The sequence below is a fragment of the Lissotriton helveticus genome, chromosome 9 (genome assembly GCF_964261635.1).
Source record: "Lissotriton helveticus chromosome 9, aLisHel1.1, whole genome shotgun sequence".
NCBI classification, from domain to species: domain Eukaryota; kingdom Metazoa; phylum Chordata; class Amphibia; order Caudata; family Salamandridae; genus Lissotriton; species Lissotriton helveticus.
In genome coordinates this window covers 960853346-960873261 of record NC_136070.1, presented here as the reverse complement: position 1 = coordinate 960873261, position 19916 = coordinate 960853346, and the positions used below count along the sequence as shown (strand labels likewise).

General features: G+C 43.6%; 1 protein-coding gene across 2 annotated transcripts in view; it reads right to left on the bottom strand.

Moving 5' to 3' along the window:
- The window catches only part of MST1R (macrophage stimulating 1 receptor), a 410648-nt gene that overhangs the window by 348013 nt on the left and 42719 nt on the right, over positions 1-19916 (bottom strand). The window lies entirely within an intron of this gene.

The following is a 19916-nucleotide window of genomic DNA, read 5'->3' as shown; positions in this document are numbered from 1 at the left end:
TTTCCTTCAGGTGCCTCCAAGCTGCTTCTCGTATATAGCCCATGCTCTCCCTTTCCACAATCTCCTCCCACCACAACATCATGGAAGTCCAATAACCAGTGAACATAGCGAAAAACCCAATTGCTAGGTCAAATGTTCCGACTGACAATTACTTGTACGAGGACACTGCAAAACTTGTATATGATGTACACTCAGGCTCGGAGACATAGCAAGGTGTAGTGTAACCAACCTTTTGCTATTAGAATGGAAGATGGAGTGGATGTTTCTTTGCATTTTATCATCTAATATAGCTTACTAGAGTGTGATGCAATACAAGACTAGCTGCACACCCATGTGTGCAAAATAATGAGATGTGTGGTAGAAGGTGCGCCAGAATATGAAACAAGATGTGATTCGTTGACTAGTACAGTGTGTGTGGGAGTAGTTGATCAAAGGCCTCCATCCAAAGTTGCCTGAATTTATTTTTGGACTTCTTAAGTGTTCTGAAGTTTACTTGTTTGTGCACAAAGTTTTATATCCAAACGAGAGACATAAAGGGAATCTAGCCATACCGTGTGGAGAATGCATCTAGACCAGCCAGCCCCTGATGAAGGAACAAGCATTTGCAATGCAATAGGTCTCGCAGTTACACAAGTTTAATCTACTGGCATTGTAAATGACAATGTCTTTTATTTATGTTTGAAAAACCAAAACATAAATAAAAGGCATTTTCATTTACAATATCAATAGCTCAAAGTCAGGTAAATGCGAGACATATTGCATTGCAAATGCTTGTTACTTTTAGAAACAGTATTGCCTCTTACCCTTTTGTTGTCTGCTGGGCCTGTGTATTTTAATCTTTGTGAATACTTTAAAATCAACTATGTTAATGGTATGGTTTATTTTGCATCTAGGACCTGCCATTTTACAATGATTTGATACTTGGCTGCTGTCTATGCGGTTGTTATTTTTTGCTTATCCCACCACTTATTTATGGAGAGTGGGACCGCTAATTCTCGACTATGAAACTAAGGACAACCTTTGTAGGATATTCCATTCCACCGCAAATAAAATTTTTTATCCACTTTGAGGTCAGGGATGTTCTGATGCCACGCTTTTTTGAGCTGCTCGGAGATCTCTGGATTTAAACAAGTGTCGGTGTTAGGTCTTAAAAATACCAAGGACTGGCACTCAAAGCTTGACAGTAGACAGTAGAGTGAGCCGGGGCTGGGAACGCTGCTGAGCCCGCGGACAGGACGTTTCTGTGCAGGCACTGCCAGGCCAGCTGATGGGAGGACGTGGGTGCGTTTGTACAGTGACAGGGGGAGGGACGGCAATCAGCTGTCGCACACACACCCAAGCCTGCCGATCACTGTGAGGGGAGCTCGCTGCACAAGCGATGAAACCTGAACAGTGACAGACCAGGGCACCAGAAGCAGCTGATTGCGCGAGCTGCGCAATAGATGACAATTTGGTTGTAGTGGAGGTTTGAGGGGTGAAGTCGACGTGCTCACAACAAATACACGTGTTGCTCTGCAGGGACGAGCCAGCACGTCATGTCAGCTGCACGGCTTGAGCCAACAAAGTCTCTCCTCACAACTGCAACAGCCAAGCCGCGATGGGAAGGGCGCTGTTCACGAGCCCCAAGACAGCAGCCACCGCTCTCAGCTATCAACATTGCGCACGCGTGCACAATCCTGTCCACTGCACTCGCACATGTCCTGTCCCCCCCATAGTGCTCACAGAGCACCAAAACTGCCTGGGATCTAGGCGCTTACGGCGACAAAAGGGGACATGACTATTGTTCTAACAAGAACATTTCTAGCCTTCCGTTCACCCCTTACGGAAGATAAAAGTCTATGAAAAGCTGCATCTGATGAGACACCCTATAGAATAGTCCCTAGCTGGGGTGGGTTCTGAGAGGTAGTGACCTTGGTGTAGAATTTTGCTGCACTGCTATTCGCCAGCTCACGGTGTTCGTCTTCATGAGCCTAGAAGGATGAAAGGGTGGCCTCTGCTAGAGGGAGGGGAGCTGCCCCAGCTGTGTTGTCCTCACCACCACAGCCTCTGGAGTATGAAAGCCTGGATCTAATCTCTCTGGTTCACATAAGCCACTCTCCGCTTAAAAGTGGCCTTTGAAGCACCTCGGTTTCACTCGAGTCATAAACCTTTGACGACGCCCCGGGCCTCTGTGGCGGTGGACAGGAGGAGGGAGGCATTCCCTCAGAAAACAAGCGCGCGATGGGAGGCAGAGAGGAGTCAAACCATGCGCATGCACATCGCCTGTCCGCGCGTGCCACCTTCTGTCTACCTTCGTGCACCAAAGCCACAACAAAAGAGCTCGCGAAATGAAGCAACTGGGCTGCATTCACTACGCGAGACCTAAAAATATACTAAAATGTACTGGGCACTACGGAAACACATGTTCTGAAGACTTAAAAAGTAGTTAAAAGCACAAAATAGTAAGAAACCAAAAATTATTTTGAAAAAATGTATGTGTGAGAGTGCATCCAGGTTGGAAATTACATAACAATACAAAATCTCGCCTGTTACTCATACACTGCAATCAGGGTTTGGATTAACATGCCGTTTCTCTAAGCTACTGGCAGATTACATTAAATGGTGCTGGAGTTTTGCTTTATATGTCTCTACAAATCGATCTCTGGCATGCAGGTGCACATGGAAAATGTAGAGAATGCAACTGCAAGGTTTGCTTTTTAAACGGAGGTAACGCTGATACTGGCATCAGGACAGTATTTCTGACATAGTGGATTCCAAGAACCTATGAGCCCTCAGGCTTTGCAATAAATAACCAGAACCAGTACTAGAACCCTAGATAGCAGCCCTGGAATAACTGGGCAGTCATTGGCACAGTCAGATGTATTCTGTCACGATGATCAGCAATAGTCTTTTGCGCATCAGTGACGCGCCTTAAAAGCCGCCATTTCAGCAGCACCCTTACAAACTGGTATATTTTCTTAGCATTGGCACCACACACAATTTGATAAACTCTTAACTGGAACATGAACTTTGATGGGCTTTATATCATGGTACAAATTAATTTAAAAATGATGGTCGGTCTCTTGGAAAAGGCTTATGTAAGGGTTCTAACTCATCACGACGCACAATTAGACAGCCACTGCATCTTCTATGCATCATGGAACTGTTTCTTTTTCGTATGGCACATCATTTTACTAGACACGTGCATAATTTTCCACTTAGAGGAGATATATTGCTCCTGAGCACTGCCGCAGGCCCTAAAGCATCTTAAAATGTCTTAACAATCTCTTTGCCTCTGCTAAATAAAGACCACGGGTGTTGATGGGGTAACGGAAGAACGGATAGGAGGGAGAAAAAGAGGAAAGACAGCACACGAAGAACAGGGAGGGTAAGCAAAAGAGGAAGAGAACATCACAGGAGACAAGAGAGAACAACATGGAGGGTAGGGTAGTGGAGAGAAGCACACGGATGAGAGAGAGAGAGAGCAGTGCTGGGGAGTGAAGCACATATTTGAGAAAGAGCAACAGTGAATAGAAACACACAAGGGAGACAGGTAGAAAACAATCTCATGAAGTGCTTGAGCAAAAACAAAATAGATTGAGCGCGTGGGGTGAGAAAAGCATACGGGCATGAGTGTGAGGATGTGCATGAGGGAGACAGCTGGTAAACTCAATCACTCTAAAGGAGTGCTTAAGCAAAAAAGAAAAAAGTAGCTCCTTAAAAGTGAGAAGTGGAAGGACACGAGTAAGAGTATGTGCTGCAGAGTTTATACTGCTCAGCTTGGCGCGACAGTAATGGCAGGAGAGCAGCAGTGGAGCTGGGAAGTGAATAAACAAAAAGGCAAGAAGGACGACCATGGAAAGAGAAAGCAACAGACAATATGAGAGGGTGAAAGCAACACAGAACGCAGGGCAAGGCAGTGCGGGGGAAGCAGCACACAGGGGAGAGAGCAAGAAAACAGGTGCCCTTTCTTGGAATGCTGAAAGCAAAATAAAACAGTAGTTCACTGAATAGAAGCAGTAGAAGGATCCAAGACATCAAATTAAAAGAATGACAAAGAGATTAATGTCCAGAGGAGGGATGAGCACAATAGGCAGAAGGCAGGGCATTGAATAAGAATTAAGCAAATGAGATTGAAAAGAAAACCAAAACAATTATAAGCAGTGGGTTCACCCATATCTCACTTTAAGTGCTGGTACTGTACAGAGGCTTCCTGAAGCTGTCCGAAGGCCTGACTTAAAAATGGACCGTTTTCAAAGTCGCCAAAATGATCTTCACACTGATCAACATCAGTCTTATCTGGGGCATTTTATTTCTATTCCTCAACCGTGAAAATAGAAAAAAAAGTTTTCCATTATATATATTTTGAAGGAAAAAAAAGACAAAAATTCTAAAATAACAGTAGAACAATTTTTTGTTTTTTTGTAGAGTTTGATATAGCGGAACTTGACCCGAATGTATCAGATTGCCGTACATTAGAACTAGTTACGTTACAGTCTAACACATTCATTTTTGTTAGGCATGCGGAGATTAAGTGATTTGCCCAGAATCAAAGAATGTTGAGCGTCCTTGCTAAGACTCGAACCTGGTTCCCCAGAACCGAGGTTGACCGCCCTAGCCGTTAGGCTACATTCTCTCCCCCAACTATGGACAAGGAGGCCGATTTATAAATAAATGAGCAGATGTCTCGAAAAGGCAGAGGTATGCGAATATCCAATATGCTTTTGTCAGAGCCTGTCCCATACAAAACTATCGATTTCCCTAGAGGCCAATGCATCCTGGCATTATGACCCGGTTAGGCATTTGTGTCTAGTAGAGCAAGTGGAATCCCAGTTTGAGGAACTATGATCCATCCAGAATGAACAAGCGCCCATTTCATTGCTCAACTTCCCAAGATCACACGTTGCCAACAGGGAGATGCGCATCCTCTTATCAAGTGAATATACTTGGACCCAGTTGACATTTCTTTACCCAACTCCAACTGCAGAAGCAGTACACGGCTTACTTAATAAATTAAGCAGAGTTCAATGGAAGGAGAAGCGGCAGCACTCTAATTAGTGGCACAGAGTTCAGAAACTCTGGCTTATCTCCGTCTACCTGTGAATGACCAACAATGAGGCATTTCATTGTTATTGACTCTAGAGTGGTGACTAAGGCTCACCTTCCCACAGCGCCCAGACATAAGGGGAAATTCTACAGGGCAGTTCCTGGCACAGAACAGCATTACACAGTACATGCTTAGACAAACAATTATGGGCACGCTGAAACACACCGAGTCAACCTTACCAATGTTCAATCTTCAAGGAAGTAGGGGTCGGTGGTAGGAGTGCTGCCGGGCGGTGACGTGGGTCGGGGGAGTGGCAGGGTGGGGGGTAGTAAACTATGGAATGCGGCCAAATACAGGTAAGTAAACATATAAATAAATAAAACAAATTTCGTTGCGCGCACTGCATCGAATTTGACGATGGCGTGAGCGCAACGAAATTCGTTTTATTTATTTATATGTTTACTTACCTGTATTTGGCCATATTCCATATTCCCCACGTCACCGCCCGGCAGCACTCCTACCACCGACTGCTACTACTTCAAGGCCTATTTAGTCCTGAGCATTTTTTGTTTTGCGCTAACTTGCACATATTCTTGCGAATTGAGAGTTATGTTAACAAGCCACATGTTCTGTTTTTCCTCTACAGAAGCAGTTTACCATGCACGGGAACAGTTCAAATTCCAAGTCTATTAGCCACCAACGTCTCTCCCTGGCATCAATGGGGAGTGGTGGGGTAGGCAAATGGGCGGTGGGTTGTAGGTAAAATAAAAAAATAAAAATCACTTGCCTTAACCACAGCCTCTTCTGCGCAGTACGCAGTCCTACTTCCGCTGCTGCAGTCCAACACAGGACCCAACCAATTGCCTTAACCAATCCTGGCACTGCTCTCATCAGCATGAGAGCAGTCCCAGGATTAGAGGGAGTGGTGTCTCTAGCCGCTCCAGAGGAGACTGGAGCCCTGCACTTGCTCTAACCCAGGAGTTTTAAGACAGCTGGGTTAGAGCTTTCAAAGTGTGCATGGCAGGCTGGCCGTCGCAAGAGGGCCGGCCAAAGGGACATGCTCACTTAGAAAGGTGCCCAGGCAGCCCATCCTTGGCCCTCTTGACGTCACTCTGCAAGCCCCGCCCGCCCCGTCCTAACCCTCGGTTTGGGCCGGGAGGTGAAAAATAAAATGGTAATAAATCAACGTTATTACCATTTTATTTTTCATTTCTTGGGCTTTTGGGGTCAATTTACGTGGCGGGCGACCCTCCCCCACTCTCACGGAGGAGCCCCTCCTGCTCTCGAGGGAAGCTCTGTCTTCCCTCAGAGATGATCATTTCTGTGGCGAGAGATGGTTAAGTAAATGGGGGTGATCAGCTACGGGGGATAGAGCGCAGGTTTCAAAGAGTTGTGACCTATAACCAACAAGACTCAAACAATCTGTCTCACAAATGTACATTTATTTCTGTAGAAAATTCCTTGGTCGCCATTGGTAGCTTAGCTCTAGCAGAAAAGCCTTCCTCAAAGCTAATGCGTGGGGTATATGTGCAAAAACGAGTCACAATATAATTTAGAAATAAAGATCTTAAAATGTTCAAACAAATCAACTTAAAAAGACAAACATTAAATAAGAAACATTACACAAAATGAAGGAAAGCAGATGTATGGGAAATGTATGAAAGTGGCAAAGTATCTTCAATGAGTTGACAGGGAGCTAGGCTCCTTCCGTCGATGAACTGTGAGTGAATGAGGTAAATTAGAAGTTGGTCCGACTCAACATTTTTACACAAGGGCTCAGAAAAAATTCTGTGGGAACCAATCGTCGGATGGGCAGATCCGAAACCTGTAGTTTACGAGGGCTTCACAAGGCTGGTTGGCTATGGTCCTTCAGCAGAAGTGTTTTAACCAAAGTCTTAGTCTTTGCTCAAGTTCTGGTATCAATGCTACCTTTAACAAAAAAGTCTCCAGTTCAGCAGGGCTGGCTCATTAGGAAACAATGTTCAGATTCAAACTGTCTTCTGAAATTTCTCGAGGTAGCCAACAATTTCCTCTACCTTAACACTCAGCACACTCTAGCTTAGAAAGGAAGTTCCACAGGGAAGGGAGAAACCCATTTCATTGGCAGGATAAGACCTTCCGTTATCCTACCTTAACAGGAGACTAATATCACCGGGCCTGGAGAAAAATGTTGAAAACAGCACAAGCAGGAAGAAATCCTTTCTGCCCAATGATGTTTGGATGGCAAGTAGGGAGTCATCAGCTCAGTAGGCTAGGGTATTCGTTCCTTTGCATATCCAGGCAGATTGTCTATTTGAGGTAGGTCAATGAGTGTGTCTAAAAGGATAAACCAATAGGTCATTAGCGGTGAGATCTAGCGCTTCTTAATAAAATGCCCAAGCTTCACAATCCCAGTTTTGCAACCACGCTGTGCTTCATTTCCAGGCTAAATGAATCATGCCATCAAGGCTATCCCAAAGGTCTGTCCGTCAAAATTCCAAAGGTCCATGCGCCAACATTTTTAAAGGATCGATCGTTGTTCAGGCTAGGCAGAACCCGTGTGTAAATGTACAGGAATTTATATAGCGCAAATCACCAAGCGGTTTCTAAGCGATTGCTTAGGGAACCCGTCCTGGTATTCCCCTGTGAGATAACCCCGGCAGGGTATCCGCAAGGTGAAAGCCAGGCATCCCGCCGCGAGGGGCCGTTGTGGAGATTAAGCAAGCTATTACCCAGAGTCGCAGAGTGTGAACCCGTGAATCGAGTAGGCACCGGAGCGAGAATTGTCGAGTCCATGGACCCGTAGGTTTTACTCCACTGAACCTCACTGGCATGTTTTTGGAATGTGGAAAAGTGTTACTGGTGTTATTCAGGCCTGTATAAAGTTAAATGGTGGGCCAGAGCAGACCGTCCCCTCTGATCCTGGACACTCTGTGGCCAGTTCGCTATGTTTTTGTCATTCAAAAATCTGGATCCAGATTTTTACCATTTAGTTTCTTTTTGTCTGCCACAAATATTCAATAATTACCACACAGGTCAGATCCCACTTGCCAGGATAACTATATAAAGATTGTTACCAATTTTATGATCACTCCGAACGCCTTCAGGGTGATGAGAGAACACCAAAGCAACAGAAACCTCAGGAAACTGTTCATCCGGACTAGCTACCTTAGTTAGTTTTAGCTCTTATTTGACAGGTTTCCTCGGCAGAGAATAAAACGCTTGAGTTCGTATTACCATCAATTAGTGTTTTTTTAGCTTTCTCAGTTTTAGCATCCTTCTTCTGACAGACTTCTGCTCTGCTGGCTTGATCACCTCTAGAAAATGACCCAACCAGCATTATACCGTCTGGCACACATCAACCTCTGTGGGGCGTGGGTAGCCTGCTAGACTGCCTGAGGTTGGCATCTAATTTCAGTCGTAGAAGAAAGACAGGCAGAAGACATGCCAGGCAGAAGACATGCCACTCCACCACGTTCCTAGAGATGACCTGGGCCCGGTGTGAGTTCAATGGACTATAAACGAAACTTAAGCAAAGCGATTTGCAACCAATGACCAGGAGATGGCACTGTAGAGGCAGCAATGCTAGGCACTGCGCCCTCTGTCGGAAACATCAAACTAGCAAAATGCAAGTAGTAGAAATTACATTATATATATTTTGACCCCCAAGGACATCCTAGGGATGCCTCACAATTCACCAGTCAGTAGCCTCCTACCTATTTAGTTCGGAGGTGTTAAAGGATGAGCAAGGTAAGAAAAGAGCTCAGGTTACTTTCTGTTCCTGCCGCTGACTTTATGCCGCCAGAGACAGCGGAGATCCGCTACCCCTGTGCTAAGCAGCAGTGTAGATCTCGAGAAGGCCATGGGAGAAGGCACACATGGCCAGAATTCCTCTTCTTTTCATAATTGGGCTTCTGGAAAAAGCCAGGTAGAGATTTTCTGTGGCCATCTACCAACTGCATCACAACACAAGGAATTATGGTTGCACGGTAGTTACAGAAGTTGAGTGAAATAAAGAAAAGGCGAGTACCCAGGCAAACTTCGTCCTCTTACTTACGTTTAATGAGGGTTAATACCTTGTCTCAAATAAATTAGCAAATCAGTGTTCATTTTCCAACAATATCCATCATGAAAGTCCACACATGCCCAAGCAATAATTTTCAGCAGCCTGTTGGCTAGGGTGGTGCCTTCCTTTATGGAACCTTGCCTTCTGTTAAGTGCCACTCTCTTGGGAGTTGCAAAGCTCGTTACAAGATACAATTAAGAATGCTGCATTGGACTATGAGACAGTGAGTGGACTTGCTGGGCATCTTTTACTGGCCAATGGATGATCTTTCTGCAGTCCCTTGTTACAATTCCTCAGTGGTAAGCAGAAACTCCTGCCTATTGTAGTTAAAATGTAAAGTGTATTCATCTCTGTGGCTATTCCACCAAGAATGGTAAATCACAAAACGCGAGCCTGGCTGTAGCCCAGCCAGAGGTTCTCTTTGGCTCGCAAGTCAAACAGGCATTGGCAAAGCCAAGAGGTCTCACCTTTGGGATGTATTGGCTTTGCTAATGCTTTTTAGCAAAGCTGTACAGTCACTGTACGTTTTTAGGAAGCTTGCAAAAGGTTTTTCATAACCAGACAGATTGTGCTGTCTGGGAAATGAGAGCTAAAAACAATCCAAGCTTTCAAATGGCTTCTGTATGGTGCTCGCACCTCATTCTCCAAGCACCCAACCTCCCCTCACCCCATCACCCTTCTAACCACCAACTTGCAGCAGAATAGGTCCTGGCTACCACTGTGCTTTTCTGCATTTGTTATTACACCCCTAGGGTAACCTGATAATGAAGATGTAGTGGAATACTGTGAAAGTGCTCAAAGAAGGTTGTTATGGTTGTGATTTTTCGAACAGTCTGTTGTGTGAACAGACTTTTTTTGAAAAAGCATTACATTCTTTGCCGAGCACACGAGTGTCTTCACTATAATCCCATCAGACAATTCACCTCGCCTCCGGTGGTAATCAGAACATGCAGAAACCCTGCAGCCACCTGTGTGACACCTGTGTGACAACGTGAGCTGTATCTGAAAATCTGCCTGCAGGGGGGTGCTCTACCTCATTTGTTCATCAGTTAGTGAAGACTTGTTACTCTTGGGACATTTGAGACCACTTTGTTGGCTTATACCTGTAATTGCCTTCACTAAGGTTTTGAACCACTATGGAAATCAGTCCCTTTGTTAAGTCAGTGGAAGCCATTAACATAAAATTGTCCCGCCTTCCCTGAGGTATTTACATTTTCTTAAAAGGTAAACGGTCTGCTTGATTGAACATGTAACAAGTATATTTAACAGTGTACGGATTCTGCTCCTGAAGAATTAAACACAATGTACCGACTTTTGGAGTAAAACAGGAGAGAGAAGAAGATACCCATCTAGCACCAGAACTGCACAATTTGCAGCCTGGACACCTCACCTCAATCCCAGCTTCTCCACTTGGCTAAACTGTGTAATCCCAAGCAGTTACTTTACCTCACTATGGGCCATATGTATCAAAGCAAAATGGGTTCGCAAACGCCGAAATTCGCAGAATTCCGGCGTTTGCGAACCCATTTTCGCTAAATGGTATGTATGAAACATTTTTGGTGCAAAATAAGGAATCGCTAAATTTGCCATTCCTTATTTTGCGATTGCATTTAAGGAATTGCAAATTTGGCGATTCCTTAAAGGCAATGTATCAAGGAAAAAAACATTTCAAAATGCCATTAAGGAATCGCAAATTACCACCAACTTCTAGTTGGTGGTAAGTTGCGAATTCTTTTAAAAATGCATTTTTTTAAACATCAAAAGGTGCCATGTGACGCTCATATATGCCCTTAGGGCATGTATGTGCGCCATATGCGCACACATGTAATTTTCAGGGGTGCAGCAGGTTGTTCTTGAGACACCCCTGCACCCTTGAAAATATTCACAATTTGCGATTAGCAAATTGCGAATTGCAAATTTCCCCTTCATTCCTATGGGCCTCCTGGCCCATAGAAATGAATGGGAAATTATTCCTTAATTGCGATTAGCAATTTGCTAATCTCAATTAAGGAATTTTAAGGAATCGCTAAAATGAAGCGATTTCCTACATACATACCATTTTGCGATTTCTAAATAGCGATTCCTTAAAAATCGCTATTTAGGAATCGCAAAACGGAATGTTGATACATATGGCCCTATGTCTCTTCCCTTGATAATCAAATTTTGGAGCACCTTGAAATACTTCCGATGGGATGCGCAATGTATAGAAATTTGACATGTATGAGCTTACATCTACAACAAAAATACAGACCATAGAAGGGAGTACATGAAAACTGACTTTTTTCAATGTTCACTAACAGCATCACATCAGAGCTTCACTGATCCTAGGTTCATATTTACACACCAATCAATGCAGTGCTTTAATGTAATGTACTAAAGGAACAGTACACATTACATTTGTGTTGCAAAAAGAACAAAATGTGAGGGCCTTTGCTCAGTAGCCTTCAGAAACCAAAATATATTTTGGAGGAAAGAGATGCAAGAGATATGTAATTAGAACAGCATTATACAGTCAAATGAATCCTTGTATTTTTTCCTTTTACTTATTTACTGGTATATAAAGTGTTCTGAATGCACATTTTTTGGCAAAAAAGGGCGGAAGCAATGATCAGAACGCTAGTCTTCAGGTTCATAACAGAGCAATTTGGAAACGAGGCCACGTTCTCATTGGGTGACAAGGGGCATGGGAGAGCTCATATTCAACTTTACCTAAGATAGAAAACATTAACTTAACTGGCAAAGTTATGGTTGCAAGAAAAAAAAACATAATGCACATAAACCTGCGATTAAAAAAACGTACCCATGATTGTGCACTAACGACCCATCGTCATGGCTGTGTAAGATTTTTACTTCTAGACCATGGGGCTCATAGAAGCAGGGGAGTAATGCAGACCCATGCTGCACGGGGGGTCTAATCCTCCAGGGGAGTCCCAACCCTTCAGAGGGACCCCAACCCTTTAAGGGGGCCCCATGGAGACCGAGGCCAGTAAAAATCTGTGAAATATGGAAGACTCAGGGGCCTCTCATCACATTGGAGTAAAGCAATATAGACTCCATCCTTTATACCTTATTATTGCGTAGTTTTCCATTTATATTTTGACATATTTACTGTGTGCATTAATAATTTTAATGTGTGGGAACATTTAAACGCATTAATAAAATGTAACTATTGAAAAACCGAAGCATTATAAACATTTGCACTAATATTAAATTTAAAATGCTCATGTGCATTCATTATTCACATTTTATTTTTCAGGTTATATTTGCATAAGTAATCTTGCATTATATATTTCACGTTAGCATTTATTTTGAAAGTTATATGTGTGCATGTATAATCGTAAATTTGAAATGCACATTCAATGTTTAAAGTTAGTCTGAGTAAAGGCCTTGGTTTTGAAATGTACTTTGCTTGTTCTTTCTTTTGCAAGTGTGTTCTCAAGGTTTTATTAGCTGGAGAAAGGAGTATTGTTGTATGTGTTAGTTTACTGATAGTAAGGCCTGGAAAAGAGAAATCTTGGCAAGAAATGTGAAGACCTAATGAGCAGAAGAAGTCTTCTATTCATCGCATATCAGGGACGGGGGATATCTCTGCTTTTATTCTTGCAAGTGTGAAGCTTCATGCTAAACACCTATTCCAATTGTAGAAGACTTCTACTGGAGTCTTCACTATGTTGACACCTCGCATTTCCAAATTTCTTTGAGACCCCACTCTATAACCCATCCTTAGTATAAACTTAGAACCTTGATAAGATACATTTAGAATGTATTCATGTCGAGGAGAGAGAATCGGAGTTTCTTTAAGGAATACCTATTTCTAATTCTTAGTTTTGTATTGTTGTGGCCGTGATTCATTTGTATCTTATCCTCCTGAAAATGAACTGATTGCAATATTTCAGCTTGCCAGCTGTATCTATACCTTTTTAATATTCTCCTGACATGCATATATATTGGACTGACTATTAATTGGAGAAAAAAAAAATCTTTAACTTCAGTCATCGATTCCTGGTCCTTGTTGTGTGGTCAAATGGGCTTCAAAAAATCGTAATTGTTTTATTATTGCCGACTCCCTTGGCACCTCAGTCAACTTAAAAAGATCCACCAGATAAGAGACTGCAATTCACACACATGCTCACTCTCAAAATTCGGGGGGGGGGGGGGGGGGGCAGGGGGCATCATTTGGCGTAACAACACCACATGGAAGTCATGAGTATTTTTATTCTCGCTGAAGAATGAGCGCATTCTTGGCCTGAATGATTGTCAGAAAATACAGCAGGGCAGTGCCTCCAACGACTGACCTACACGCATGGCTTCCGTAACCAAAGACAGACATCTGCTAAAGATGTTCAACAATAGCATACACATTTCACTCTGCTCAGTGTAGAGCCATATCAGCACAATGAGCTTTTCCTCTGGGCCTTGAGAACAAGGCAACTGGTCGGTTTGCATTCCTGTCAGCAAAGCTCGGCGGCTGACAGTCCGTTGCCGACAGCGGAGGCGGCATGAATGGAGGATGATGGATTTGAGAGCGAGAGGTAGACTCTGGGAGCGTCACAGCAGAATCACCAGAGGTGTCTGCCAAGAACACATCGCTGCCAGGCTATTGAGCTTGCGGACACTCAAGGGCTTCAACTTTGTCAAACACCCTTACAAACAACGTCATCAAGTTAAACGTAGAGGGGAACGGTGGCTGCTCGCCAAAGAACATACAGTTGCATAGTTATAAATGGTTGCTACACACTGCTACCAGCGGCATAGCTTCCATTGGTGGAGAATGTATATTGGCACCGGGGCCTAGAGGGGCCCACTGAAAGCGGATTATTGCATTATTTTATCATTCAGACAGCAGCCAGGGAGTCCATTTCCTTCCTTGCACTAGGACCAATGACACTGGCTATAGCACTGACTGCGGTGGTGCAAATCTCCCAAGTTGGGAATGAGAAGCTCTCAGCCTAGCTCTTTCTTGTATGGTAAGACATTGTGTCGCTCCGCTCACGCACAGCATGGCAGCAACACACTGTTCTGTACTAGCACAATAGCCTTGTTATTTATGTGTTCCGTGAACTTTTATTATCGACAACACTCTTTTCACAAGGCTTTTATTCACTCCTCTGTGGTTGCGGAATAAAAAAAACGGACTTTCCAGAAAGTAACACTCCGTGGGCAGTAATTGAGAACCATCCTGAACAGTGAGCCCCTGAGGAACAAGCTGAAAAGTTAATGTTACGTATGGAGGGATTCTGACTCAAGCCCAATGGGTTTTATATTTTGCAAACAAAAATATTGTGTTGAAATGAGATTTACTAGGGTAAAAAGTAGGTTAGATTTATATGGACTGTCTTTGCTTCAAATTCGTGCATTTAAAGAGATTAGGACCTGATTATGCTCCATTTCGGCCAGTCCCAATAAGGTAAAGCCAACACCCTAGTTATACTCTCGCCCTGTGGCAAACCACTCAGAATTAAAAGTCTCTGTATCTGCCAGAAAGCCTTAAACGGTAAAGACTATCCATTTCTCCCAAATCATTTTCCAGCATATTGTATTGCGTAATAGTGCATTTGTGTAGCGATTCATACCAAAGTACTGTATCGTACTTGCAGATGAGTAGCGCGGTACTCTGTCGGAGGGCAATGTCTGTAAGTGCCTGTGTCTTGGAGGCCTAAACAGGTACTTATTTTATGCAGAACATGTGGACCAGAAATCTGCTCTTACTGATATTTGTTGCTGCTACTGAGTGTGAAGAGGAGGCAAAAAGGAATGAGTGATATGACGCTTACACATTGGGCAAGTGTGTCAATGATTAGAGTGTGTGTGAGTGCACGGCGACCTATGTGAGAATTGTTTTAAAAAAATTGTTTTAGCATGCATGTATTGCAGAGAAAGCGTAACCTTAGATGCACTCCTCAGAGCACGTAATTTGGCTTTTTGTATAATGCCTATTTATTCGGGGCACTCTAACAAACTCAATACGTTTTACATGCATGCACCAGTGCAATTCTTATGAGTATTATTCTGATGCACATGGCAGACCCTTCTGAGCATATACTATAGCTGGTTGTATAACGCTCATTCTTTTTAGCGGCGCTCTGCCGTTTGCAGACGGACTACTAGAATATACCACAACTGGCTTCATTTAGGTGGGTATCTCCTTGCCGTTCCTTTGTGTAATCCATGCCCCCCGTGGTTGGACTCTTCGAGGTTGCTGGTAAGAATGCCCACTCTCATAAGGTGATCTCCGCCACTGCTGGGTAGACCCCTCCAAACATATCCTTGGGCTGGTTTTATAATACATCTTCACTTCGATTTAACCTCGGTCACTTCTCAGTTGACCGTCCCAGAGTGATAGTAAGGATGGTTGTACATTCTTAATCCCATGGGTTGGTGGTGTGCTGCTCCCCCGCCACATGAAAATATACTATGTATGGTTGCATAATTCCTGTTAACATGGGGTGCTCCTGGTTGGGCCCCATCAGAGCATATTCAATGGCTGGTTGGTAATGCCCAAGTCCGATAGGTTGCTCCTCTACCACACCTGTGTGAATTCCATACTTTACAGTCAACTGAAGGATGTGCCACCAAGTGGAGCGTCATACCGAAAGCAATTTACATTTTCAGATATCCTTCAGTCAAGGCTGTTAGGCATCCATTTGTTTGTATCACGAGTCCATCTCAGACATTTCATATCACCCAGAACGGTGCTGTATGCTAATGCGATACCCAAGATCCATGAAATCTGCCCTGGTGGCGCCTTTTCTTTCTTAGCCACTAAAATCTGGAATTCCATTCCTATGAATCTTAGAGAAATGATCACTCAGGCTCCTGAAAACTCTTTCCCCCGGTCACTTTTAAAGATCAAGAGATCTTCTAGTGCCAGGGCACCTTAACAGGCAATTGTGCACTCTATAAATCAAACAAATAAAGGTAGCTGTTGCACGTTTGTTCGTCTTCGTGTGAGGAGCTGTTGGGCACCTGCAGCCTAGGAGTATGGCTTTCTGGGTCACTTCAGGAACACAAGTGTGTGTCACAAGGCAGAGGAATCACTGAAGGCATGCAAGCGTGTGTTACAAGGCAGAGGGGTCACTGCAGGAAACACAAGTGTTTGTCACAAGGCAGAGGGGATACTGAAGGCATACAAGCGTGTGTCATAAGGCAGAGGAGTCACTGCAGGAATGCAAGATTGTGTCACAAGGCAGAGGGGTCACTGCAGGAACACAAGATTGTGTCACCAGGCAGAGGAGTCACTGCAGGAAAGCAAGGGCATGTCACAAGGCAGTGGGGTCACTGCAGGAACACAAATCGTATACCACCAGGCAGAGGGGACACTGCAGGAACTAATGCAGAAAGTAGGCCAGACAAAAAAAGATGAACGATGGTCAAATAGTATTTGCATACAACGCCAGTCACCACACTCATGAGAAACGGATTTAAAAAGGGACCGTATTCCCCTTTTTAAGTTGTCTTCTGCCAAAAATAGCAACTTCTAATTTGATTCCTGCCAGGAGCTCGCATCATTGCATCGTTTTTCTCTTCCTTCTATCTTCCTCTTTTGCCCAGCTTCGCTTGCTGTGTGTCCAAGTGTGATGAAAACATTTGCTTCGGTACCCAAAACGTGCAACCACTGGCACAATTTAAGCAGCATAGACGTGGAAAAATATTTTTTAACCTCTTGATTTCAGGGAGAGTGACCTAGGTGGGGCATTGAACGATCTGAATGATGGTGGAGCTTCCCTGCTCCTGGAATGAAGAATCTGGGGACTGGGAGAACTCTACACTCCCAGCTGGTGGCAGTTCCCCTTTCGTGTAGGTTACATTTCTTATGCTCCTGAATAAACAAAAGATGATTTACACACAAGATCCTGGTCCACCCTGAAGGGCACCCTGATTTACAGACCCCTCACTCCACGATATAACTTCAGCATTCTCATCTCAGACTATCGTGCATTGTACACTTCAATACCCCACCGGGGCGGGATCGAAGCGATCGAACAAACCTTACTACATAGCGACATCGAACCATCCATGCAATCCTTCTTAATGGAACTCATGGTATATACCTTATACCATAGTTACTTCCAGAATGATAAGAAATGGTACTTACAACGCTCAGGAATGGCGATGGGAAACTGTGCGGCTCCCACGTACGCTAACATTTATATGCACAATTATGAACAGCAATATATCTATGACAACTCTGACTTCTACGACAAAATTCAAATGTACGTCAGATACATTGACGACCTGTTCTTTGTATGGACAGACACCAAGCAATCTCTCAATCTAGCCTTGAACACTCTCAACACCAAGGATGAACAAATTAAACTAACATGGATGATCAGTGAGAATGAAATCTCATTTTTGGATGTTAACATAAAAATCATCAACAAAAAAATCATTACAGACTTATACCGTAAAAGCACTGACCGCAACAATACCTTGCACTACTCAAGCTTTCATCAACATTCATTAAAAAAACACCTTCCTTTTTCTCAAATGTTACGTGTCAAACGTATAGTTTCAGATGAATCTACCTGCACAACCAGAATGAGAGAAATGCAAAACCGATTCACCGAGAGGGGTTACCCTCCTTCAGTCCTGAATGATGCCCTAACACGTGTTACAGCCATCAGCAGACAAGACAGCTTGCAAAAAAAAACATCAACTGACACCACCAAACGCATGGTCCTTGTATCCAAATACTCCACCACCAGCCACACTTTCAAAAAAATCATACTCAAGTTTTGGCCTATCCTCCAAATGGAACCTGATTTCAGGGGATGTTTTCAAGATTTACCGTTATTTGCATATTCACGGAGTAAGAACTTGAAAGAAATTTTGTCTATAACACCGGAAAACCAGGATGAATACAAAGGAACCATCCCATGTAAAAATTGCAGCAACTGTAACTGTATCATTAAAGGCAACATCATACAACATCCAATGAAAGGATACCCCATCAAACTTCATGTCAATGCCACCTGCGACTCAATGAACTTGGTTTATGCCATAAAATGTCCATGTGGTCAACTATATGTTGGCAAAACAGAAAGGAAAGTGAAAACACGCATAACTGAACATAAGTCAAACATCCGCACAAAAAATGAGAAGTCAAATGTAGCTGTACATTTCAATGAATTTCGCCATACCATCGCCCAACTACAGTTTATTGTATTAGAGACACTCCCCAAGAAAGAGGGCATTGACATTCGTAAATTCCTTCTGCAAAGAGAATTAGAATGGATCTACAGATTACTAAGCCTGAAACCTACCGGTCTTAATGACCGGGTAGAGTACAGCTGTTACTTGTGATTATATCAGTCATATTGTTGTTGTTTTTTCATGCATTGTTCGCTCACACTTTGTTCTTATTTTCACGTTCCCCACCCCAAGATGGCCGCCACTACCCGCGTCTTAACCCTTCCTTTATGTTGATTACATCTTCCGCTTCCCTTAACCCGCTTTCACTCGCCGACCCTAATTCACCAAGCACGCTGACAGCGAGAAGCATGTTTTTCTCCGCATAACAGTAAGTAACCAACCCCGCCAGCCTGCATGTTTGATTAATCTCAGACTTTACCCACTTGTCCTCGGAAGCATGTTTTGATCCGGTTTTCAGCCTACTATATGTTGTACCTGAACCACCCGATATAGATGGGCATACCGTTAATTTCCTCACAGTCACTTGGCCATTTCAACACGAAGCGCATGAGCGTTTTACTTTCGACCGTTCACCTCATTTAATGCGACTCACATACTTCTTGCCATTTACGATTTTCACCCTTTAGGCACAGTAACTCCACAAACTTCCACACTGGTGACTTTTTTATTTATTTCACTTTATTTAAAACGCGTGTCCCGATTTTCACATCCCTAATCCGCGCTAATTTCTTCTTCTTTCAGCGCTCCTTGAAAAAGGGCGTCTTGAGCCCGAAATGCATCGGAGCCATATGCGTGAAATGATATGTCTTTCAGTATTCTAAAAACATGTTGATATGATTTTCAATATCATCGAAATGAACAAATAAATACTTTCAAACAAATTGTGGAATCATTGGTTTTGAGCCACCCCGGAGTGCCTCCCTGGGATGTACTTGCATGTTCCATGCGTACACGACCTTTCAATAACTTCAGCATTCTCATCTCAGACTATCGTCTCCCCTCACGATCAACCCCAAGGACTTCCAACTCCTTGGTGATTTCAATTTCCACCTGGAAGACCTCTCCAACAATTGCTCCACCAACCTCCTAAAAGTCCACACAGCATAGAACTTTCCCAGCTAATCGCATACCCCACACACAGCGCAGGAAACACTTCAGATGCAATGTACGCCTCCAGCAATAGCATCAGCTACTCACATGAACGGACCTCTGCATCATCCATTTCAAAATCTCCACGCCACAAGTAAAAGCTCCCATCAACATCAACCAACCCATCTAGAACTGGAACAAAATAAAGTAAACTGATTTGCACACCACACCCGAAACAGACCAACACCACCAACAACCTAGCCAAGGACATCACCAACTTCAACCACTGGATCTCCAACTGTGGGGATGCTCTGGCACCCATCAAAACTCACCACCACTGCAAACCAACAAACAGGCCCAAGGTACACAAAAGAACTCCAGGACTCCATAAGTTATTTCAAAAAGCTGGAAAGGAAATAGAGAGTCAAAAACAACATCAACGCCCTTAGACACTACCGCCATCTGCTTAGAAATTCCAAGAGAAGAGCCATCACGAACCAATCGAAGCCAGCTTCAACAAAGGCAAGGAGACTTGTTATCATGATGGAATTCCTCACCCAGAACCTCATACAACTCCATCACCCCTCCAAGGAACTCTGCAAT